Source organism: Mytilus californianus, unplaced genomic scaffold, assembly GCF_021869535.1.
Source record: "Mytilus californianus isolate M0D057914Y unplaced genomic scaffold, xbMytCali1.0.p SCAF_25, whole genome shotgun sequence".
Taxonomy (NCBI): Eukaryota; Metazoa; Mollusca; class Bivalvia; order Mytilida; family Mytilidae; genus Mytilus; species Mytilus californianus.
In genome coordinates this window covers 2,333,818-2,342,624 of record NW_026262674.1, presented here as the reverse complement: position 1 = coordinate 2,342,624, position 8,807 = coordinate 2,333,818, and the positions used below count along the sequence as shown (strand labels likewise).

The 8,807-nt window shown below is 31.4% G+C and overlaps 1 protein-coding gene across 1 annotated transcript in view; it reads left to right on the top strand.

Annotated features, from left to right (window-relative positions):
* Positions 1–4,952: 4,952 nt before the first annotated feature.
* LOC127732535 (spore coat protein SP96-like) overlaps positions 4,953–8,807 on the top strand; it is a 54,693-nt gene continuing 50,838 nt past the window's right edge. Inside the window, exon 1 of the mRNA XM_052241585.1 lies at positions 4,953–5,196. The gene's annotated coding sequence lies outside the window, so the exon portion shown is untranslated. The remainder of the gene's footprint in view (positions 5,197–8,807) is intronic.

Genomic DNA, 8,807 nt, shown 5'->3' with positions numbered 1-8,807 from the left:
TTGAATCCTGCGTTACGACACGATGATCAGAGGGTAATATCATATTTTTGTGCAATGTCACGTTGGAAAGTTTCAATCAATCAAATATTTATTTACCAATCAATATTTATATAGAGTGGAATAAAATACTTTATTGTTATTAAATAGAAATTATAACACTAGAGACATAAATATTATATAACGTAATATGTTATATCTCTGGTGACGTAGACACTCACACTGACATAAAATATGTATTACACATATATCGGTGAAAGCACGATGAAAAGATATGAGCAAACATTTAAAGGTCGTCAGTTAAAATGACCTTTTTGTATAGGAGCCTCATTAATTCTAGTGCTTATCAACTACATCAGGAGACCAATATCTGATTAATAATATTTTAGTTTGTGGTAAACTAGTCGGGATCAAGAATATAATTTTGCACTGATGATTTGTACACTCTGTGTGCGCATGCGATGAATCTATCGTTTTCTACACAAGGAAATGCCTGTATCAATTCAGGAATATGACAGTTATTTTCTATTCCTTTGATGTGTTTGAGCTTTTGATTTTGCCATCTAGTAAAGGAAATATAAGTTTTGATATATAAATTGGGAGGTTAATTGTATTTCTTTTATTGAATCTTTTATTCAGTCGCATTCATCAATGTTTGCTTAACAGACTAAGTCTCGCCAAGCCAAACAGGATTCATATGACATTTAATTAACACATTGAAACCAAGAAGAAGAGTCACGTCAAACAGGATAAATATAACAATCCATTATCATATTAAAACTAAGAAGATGGGTCTCGCCAAACAGGATTCATAGGACAAACCATTAACATATTTACACTAAGAAGATGAGTCGCGCCAAACAGGATTCATATGACAAACCATGTACACATTAAAATAAAGAAGACGAGTTTTGCCAAACATGATTCATATGATATCCAATTAACAAATTAAAACCATAAAGATGAGTCTCGCCAAACATGATTCATATGAAATCCAACTAACATATTAAAACCAAGAAGATGAGTCTCTCCAAATAGGATTCCCATGACAACCAACTACCACATTAAATCCAAGACGACGAGTCGTGCCATCCATGATTAATATGAAATCTAGTTAATACATTTAAACCAAGAAGATAAGTCTCGCCAAACAGGATTCAAAATACTACCAATTAATACATTAAAACCAAGAAAATGAGTCTCGACAAACAGGATTCCCATGACAAAACATGTACACATTAAAACCAAGAAAATGATTCTCGCCAAACAGGATTCATAAGACAACCCATAAAAATGATGAGGCTCGGCAAACAGGATTTATATGAAAACCCATTACTATTACGACGAGTCTCGCAAAACAGGATTAATATGAAAACCCATTACCATTACGACGAGTCTCGCCAAACAGGATTAATATGAAAACCCATCACCATTACGACGAGTCTCGTCAAAGAGGATTAATATGAAAACCCATTACCATTACGATAAATCTCGTCAAACATGATTAACATGAAAACCCATTACCATTACGACGAGTCTCGGCAAACAAGATTAATATGAAAGCCCATTACCATTACGACGAGTCTCGCCAAACAGGATTAATATGAAAACCCATAATTAACACTCAATAAATTTGTTGACAGAATTTCAATACGAAAATAAAAATAGTTGAAACATTCAAATAATATGACTAAAACCGCCTTCAGAAGTTGCTTACTTTTACGTCCTTTGGTCTCTGGTGGACATTGCTTCAATGGCAATCATACCACATCTTTTTATTTTTATATTCAGTTGATAATATCATGCTTGCCTTGTGTGCTTGAAGTCGTTGGTTTGATTTCTGGTCAGATCCAACCACAAAAAAATAACTGGTTATTGTTCCCTGTCTACTTTGTAAGGAGTAGATTTTATCCTGCAATAAGCCAACTATTATAGTACAAATAACATGTACACAAATAATGTTTTGCTTTAGTCTCCTGTTACTCCGCTTCCATGTTGAGCAAACGGTTATGTGACTATTTCTTTTTGGATAACAGTTCATTTTGGGATTCTCTTCGCGGTCCGCGTTTAAACTATGTCGAAAAAATCAGAGACAACCAAACCTCAAAGTGCAGGGTGTGAATTTCAGGATAAAAACAATGTATGTACATTGTCGGATATAAAATATGAAATTTATATTTTCCGACAATGTACATATATTGTATATGTCCGGGTATATTACACAAAAATGCTAATATAGTATGCATTAAAGACGAGTGTAGAATTTTTTTTTAGATTAAAAAAATCTCAATTAATTAACTACATTAGAAAAGTGTTTTGTTGGTTTTTTTTTTTTTTTCGTTGCGTTTCTGTCTCATTGGCAACTAGCCTTCAATTCAATTGGATAAGTTGTAAGCCTTTTGTTTATTTGATGAATCGAATCTACTATAATTTTAGTTTTACCTTGTTCAGCATACACAAACATAGAAATCCAAATGCATTAATCCTTGCTACTTTCCAAATTTAATATACGAGGATCTGGGTGCGGGCTCCATTTCTAAATGAAATTGAGAATTGAAATGGGGAATATGTCAAAGAGACAACAACCCGACCAAAGAGCAGACAACAGCCGAAGGCCACCAATGGGTATTCAACGCAGCGACAAAATCCCCCACCCGGAGATGGTCCTCAGCTGGCCCCTAAATAAAATTGTGTACTAGTTCAGTGAAAATGGACGTCACATGCATTCTTCAACTGTTTATGTCATTATTCTCTATTCTTTATATGTTTACCCATTATTGTCTATTCTTTATGTCACAACAATCCATTAATCTATTTTCTTTGAATTTTAACACCACATTATTATTCTGTATTATATATGTTTTTGCTTATTTTTCTTTATTCTTTATCTTTTGGCTTATTTGTCTTTAGTATTGGTTCTGTTCTGTGGACCCTCATGTATATTCGTAATTACAACGTTTTGATGAACTTAAATGAAATGTACATACGATCCTATGTTTGCTAAATTAAAACGAAAACAAACAAGTAAATAATTCAGAAATTTCTTGATTTGTTTAATCGACTTTACAAGCAGAACATTGGTTGATAGATCTTAATTCTCCTTTAAAATTTCATGACTCTTCCGAGTTTCTAATCGTCATAGGTAAAGAATTAATGTACATGTATGTTTCATTAGAATCAGTAATTTTGATTGGCTGACAACAATTGCAAATACTCCAATATCATATTTACTTAAGAATTGAATGCTTCTTTTTATAATTTCATAGGGTTGTAAAAGCGTTGATCGTGCGCACACATTCAATTCTTCATGGCTATCATTCGGTATATCGAGAAAATTTATCGTGAAAGAATAAGTAACGATGGCCAAGCATTGTAATCGGATCATGAAAGATCTGGTATCGGATCGTGAAATAAATTAAATAGAATTCAACTGAAAAATCTGTGAAAATGTCCATTGTAGTTTCAACTGGCAGAAAAAATCAGAAAAAAAGACATGTGTCTGTCAAAATGCTTCAACTTACTTGATAATACTTTGCACTAAGATTAAGAAGAAATGCAGTTCTTTTGAATAAAAATCAAAGGCGACTCGATCACTCCATTATGCGAATCACTTAAGAAAAACCACATTTTGGATCTACAATGGTAACATTCCAATAAATCATGATATAGATATAAGAAAATGTGGTATGAGTGCCAATGAGACAACTCTCCATCCAAGTCAATGTTTGAAACTAAATCTTCAGATAGTACAATGAAATGGAAGTGATGTTTTCTTTGAAAAGGTCAGGAGTATTTTTTAAAAGAAAAATTTTGTTGATTTTTAATCAAAATTGATCGTGAAAGATCAGGCAACGCGTTATTTTGATCGTGAAAGCAATGCATGACCAGACAAGACTTTATAGGTTTTGCTGAATGTTGAAGGTGACCTATAAACTATACGTCATTTAGTGGATAGTTGTCTCATTGGCAATAATACCCCATATTCTTTTTTTTCTATATTTATCATCAGAAAGTAAATTTCTTTATCATTAATTGACTTCATTAGATTAAAGCGTGTAATATCTTAATAAGAACGTAATTTTTGCGGTGTACTTGACCACCACCTCATTTTTATAGAACCAGAACGTACATGTGAATGTTTGTGGTGTAATTGACCACCACCTTAATTTCTTCTCTATTCTTTATATTTTAGCACCTTATTATTCTCTATTCTTTATATTTTAGCACCTTATTATTCTCTATTCTTTATTTTTTTTGTCAACTTTTTTCTATTCTTTGTATATTTTGCCCATTATTCTCTATTGTAAACCCCATCCACACCCTCATGTAATGTAATTATTTCCATATAATATACAGCAGTTATGACTGCACGTGCTATCCATAACAAATGAATGGCATGTCAGTAACTGCTACAATGTAGTAGTCTGTTTTTATTTACGTATTATTGTCATTTTGTTTATTTTCTTTTGTTTCCTATTCTGACATCGGACTCGGACTCCTCTGAAACTGAGTTCAGTTGCATGACGCATCACATATAATTAAAGATGTTGACCCCCCCCCAAAAAAAAAAAGAAAGAAAAAGAAAAGAATAGTTAAACAATCTTTATTTTGAGAAAACTAACAGACAATACCACATGTTGAAAATGTTGACCCCTCCCCCCCCCCCCCCAAAAAAAAGGCATAAAAAGTAAGGTTAAATAAAACTTTATTTTGTGAAAAACTAAAAGACAATAAACATGCAGCTTTGAATTACAGACAATAGAATTTCAGGCGGAATCCATATCGGAGATTTTAAATTAGATAATGATTACTGGAACAAACATTATATAACCCAATAAATATGTAGTTGAGTTGATGATATGTTTCCAATAATAAGGGAACATGATCAATATAAACCATCAGATAAATATTGAACTGTAATCTGTGTACTTTAGTAGAAGTTAAAGGCGTATTTTTAGTTTTGCTTTCCTCATTGGTTGTTTGGCGCTATTACGGATATAAACTTCTTATTCTAAAGATAACATTGTTTTTCAGATATTAATTGCATTGTTTTATTGAAATTTAAAACTGGAGGAATATTAGGTATACACCGAATAAACATTGTTTTTCTGATACTAATTGTATTACTTTGAAGAAATTAAAAACTGGAGGAATATTAAGTTTAATCCGAAAAAAACTTGCGCAACGGACAACATAACGGTAAGTAAGTTTTTACTTTTAATTGACTGATTGGATTTCAGTATCTTAGTCTTCTTTATCATCATAGATAACTTAATTGTATTTATCATCAGTTCTAGTGTTCAGCATCTACGGAAACCCATTTAGGAACTCAGAAAAATATAATTGAATTCGATATCACGGATTTTAATCGTTATCACGAATTAAAGAATTTGTTATCACAGATTAAATTCGTAATCACAAATATATGAAATTAGTCATAACAGTTTTTGTAATTCGCATTAACGGATTAAATTCGTTGTCACAATTTTTTTGTAATTCGTGATAACTGATTAAAAACGTGATAACGAATTGTATAATGGATTTAATTCGTTATCATGAATGTGTGTAATTTGCTATCACATTTTTTTTATGTAATTCGTGATAACGGATTAAATTCGTTATAACGAATTTGTTGAATTGGTAATCACAGATTTTTGTGAACCGTTATTTTGGATTAAAATCGTTATCACAGATTTTATTATAATTCAATTTCACGATTTAGAAAATTCGTTAACTGTTATGTATTTTTTAGGCAGTCATAATATCTGAGGACCGAATCAGCTTAATTGTGCATGTGTTAATGGTATAATAATTCATGTTTGTTATTATAATTATTAGTTAAACACGATTAACTTGTTAGGGAGCTACCATTTGATTTTTATGAGGGAAGAGGGGGGGGGGGGGGGGGGGGGGGGGGGGTGGTAGGATGAAAAGTTTTGTCTTGCATTTTTTTTTTGTTATAATTTCTGTTCTGCCTTTTTATTTTTCACTCTATACGGTCCTGCCTTTTTTTTATTAGTTTATCCTGACTTTTTTTTACATAAACTGTCTTAGATATTAAATTTAGTGAATTGATTCAGTTTGTATTTCCACATTCAAAATTCAAAAATATATACACTATTTAAATTTATTGTTTCTAATTTTTACATTTATATATGATTATCTGTATCTGTGATGAATAGACTATTTTCATATTACCGATGTTTGACTCCAGAGTTTATTTTTCGACAGGTTACCTACTGTGTGGTAGGATATCCTGGTACTCGGTAATGTAATATATAGCAACTAAAAGAAGCAAAATCACAAGCTTACAATCGGTACAATTTGAGTGAAAAAAAAATAATTGTTTTATGTTTTCTGTACACAACAAAATAATAAAAATAACATTAAATTTTCCTCCCAAATTGCACCGATTATATATATATGTGTTGAAATATTCAATAAAGTTTTCTAAAAAAATACACCGAAAACAAGAAAAAGAGAAAAAATACACCAACACAAGAAGAAAAAGAAAAAAACGGGAATTTACATGACGTCATAAACCTTCGTCAATGACTTTGCCTTGGAATATCTATTTTTAGGTACACGGAAGCGAATTATTATTTCACTTTTTTACTTTCATTAATGATTGAAAAAAAAATCATGTTTTTTTTTTTTTTATAAACTCGTAGCTAATGATCTTACATTTTTTGCAATCTCGACACTATTTAGATTCATATTTTGACCCATTTTTTACAATACAGAGACACGCATCTTTATTCGCGGTCTAGTAGAATAGTTATCTGGTCTATAAATTACCGATGGTGTTATTTTGACTGTGGATTCGTATTAGGGCGGCTGATGCAGGAAACGCCTATCCTGTCGACGCACCCGATCCTGCTCCTTTTACTTGCTATTTAGACTTGTATCTTCTTAATTGATTAGTAAGATTTAAACATTGGTAAACTAATAATGCCTCAAGGATCCCTTTCAACCAAATTGTGTAACATAATTGCAAGAGGAGAAGGTGACGGTCCAATTTGTATACTCCGGGATTGAACGTAGGATACAAATTACAATGCGCACTGCTCGAGCTTTCCGAGTCCCACTACTAGGGGTAACGGAAATGTCATTAAAGATTTGAAAATAATTCAGTAAACCTCTTTACCTGGTTTTCCTCGTAATATGTGAGTTTCAAATCTTTATTGTCATAATATACTACAACTATAGCAAATGACAAAACACACAAAAAAAAAAAAAAAAAAAAAAAAAAAACAATACACATTATTTAAATAAATATTTTAAGAGTCCCTTGTCCTCAGTTCCTTTTGGTGTCTTCTAAAGGAACCAAACTTATTTACCTGAATGTATGATCTACGATTTATTTACCTGAATGTATGATTTACGGTTGAGAAGCACACTTATTTACCTGCATGTAAAATCTACGGTTTATTAACCTGAATGCATGAACCACGGTTGAGAACCAAACGTATTTACCCGTGTGTATGATCTACGATTGAGGACCAAACTTATTTACCTGAAAGTATGATCTACGGTTGAGAACCAAACTTATTTACCTGAATGTATGATCTAGGGGTGATAACCAAACTTAATTACCTGAATGTATGATCAAGACAACACTACGTAAAAATGATATTAAGTAACAAAAATCTATTTTGAGCTGGAGAAAATTTTAAAACTTCTATAATGGAAACTGAGCAGTTGTGTTTAAACTAACATGAAACTCAATACGATATACCGATTTTCGAATTTTAAAGTTGATCTACTCAAATTGGCTAAATTGATGAAGTATTGACTACTCTATCCTTTTCTATTAAAAATTCCATTCAGTTAATTGATGTTCAAATGTATTAAGATAACATATAAATCTTGATTAAAGTTATCACCGGAAGTTCAAAACGTCATTTCCTTTTTGCTAACCTCTAAATAATGGTCAGGTACCAGTTTTAAATGTATTGGTTATTTATTTGACAGGGTCGATATCGCTGCTGTGGGATTTACATACAGTTAAAATAAATATACATTGATCAGTGAGATGACGGCAAGGCAATTCCCAAGTAGCTAGAACTTCGGTATAAACGATACATTTGCCCATTAATTGTTTATTCATTATTCATTTAATTAAAATTGAGCTCAAACTCCATAAGACAAATATTACCTTTAAACAATCTGGCTATTCAGTTTTCCCCTTACATGATGTGTTCGTGTCTAACTAATGGAGTTAACTTCAGAAACACGTATCGTCACAGTGAAAAAAGTATCATACATTTAAAGTGCGATTTCGAAATCTTAAAATATGTTTTAATCTATATTTGTAACAAAATGGTTTTTAATATTAAAATTGGAGGTGTGTATAACTTTTACTACCATTTTGAATTTTGTCAAATGTTTATCCCAATTTTTTCACAGTATTAAGGACGAGCAGAACACCTAAAGGAGTTAACTCTTTAGAAATCAGCTGAACGTTTTAATCACCGTCTATTAGTAAAGGGAAATTAAGCTTCACAATGAACAATATTAGTGTTTGTCAAATTGCTATATATATCTAATGAAGTTATTCCTGTAAAGTGTGTGGTTAATTTTTTTTCCCAGGTCAAATTAAATATTTTGTCAAAATTTTAAGAAAATTAAACGTGCCAAAGTCTATTTTAGTCAAAGTGTTTGGATACCCCATTAACACTGCAAACAACATAATCAGTATACTTATTGATTTGAAGCAGCTGATTGGTTAAAAACATTTTATTCGCCTTTCCAAAAATAAAATGCCTTGCCGTCATATCACTGATCAATATATATATATCTTACGGTCA